At 40.6% G+C, this 975-nt stretch overlaps 1 protein-coding gene across 3 annotated transcripts in view; it reads left to right on the top strand.

Moving 5' to 3' along the window:
• Positions 1-975, top strand: part of BMX (BMX non-receptor tyrosine kinase) — a 47573-nt gene that overhangs the window by 45188 nt on the left and 1410 nt on the right. The window lies entirely within an intron of this gene.

Genomic DNA, 975 nt, shown 5'->3' on the forward strand with positions numbered 1-975 from the left:
TTGGGTTATTTGGGGACTTTCTCTTCTGTTCTCCGGTCTCTAGTAACCTGCTAGCACCGCATTGTTTTAATTATACAGACATTAAAATGCGCTTTACTCCTAGGTAGGCTAGCGCTCTGTCATGGCCAGTCTTTTTAAATACCTTTCTTGGGGCGCCCGGGTGGCTCAGTTGGTTGGGCGTCCGACTTCAGCTCAGGTCATGATCTCACGGTTCGTGGGGTCGAGCCCCTCGTCGGGCTCTGTGCTGACAGCCAGCTCAGAGCCTGGAGCCTGTTTCAGATTCTGTGTCTCCCTCTCTCTCTGACCCTCCCCCGCTCACGCTGCCTCTCTCTTCCTCTCTCCCTCTCTCTCAGAAATAAATAAAACATTAAAAAATAAATAAATACCTTTCCTAGCTATTTTTTCATACAGTTTTTAAATTTTGCTTAATTAATTTTTTTTTTAAATTTTAATTTCAGTGTAGCTACCGCACAGTGTCATGTTAGTTTCAGGTGTTCTTTTTCCATACTTTAAAACTCTATGAACTACAGAATTCATTTGTTCAGCTTGAAACAAGCTAGTTCATATTTTGGAGGAGATGGCATTCAGTTTATATTTTAACTAGGGGAATTTGACATCTCTGTGATATCGGTTTGTCCTCTTCAAGAGCCAGCAACGTTTTTCTATGTGCTCAAGTCCACATTTGTGTTTTTCAGCAGCGTTTAAAGTTTTCCTCATGGGGGGGTACATTTTTGTTTGTATTTTATTTTGGTATTGTTGCTATTGTAAGTGGCGTGTTCTCTTCCATTGCGTCTTCTGGCTGGTTCTTGTCCAGATACATGAAGGCTACTGATTTTGTATATTAATTTGCATCCTGCTCTTCTGATTTCCTTTCACTTGAGTTGGTTCTAGGATTGATTCTCTTGGATTTTCCAGGCACACAACCGTATCTTATGCAAATGAAGATATTTTTACTGTTTCTTTTCTAATACTTAG

The sequence above is a fragment of the Crocuta crocuta genome, unplaced genomic scaffold, assembly GCF_008692635.1.
Source record: "Crocuta crocuta isolate KB4526 unplaced genomic scaffold, BGI_CrCroc_1.0 scaffold1171, whole genome shotgun sequence".
Taxonomy (NCBI): Eukaryota; Metazoa; Chordata; class Mammalia; order Carnivora; family Hyaenidae; genus Crocuta; species Crocuta crocuta.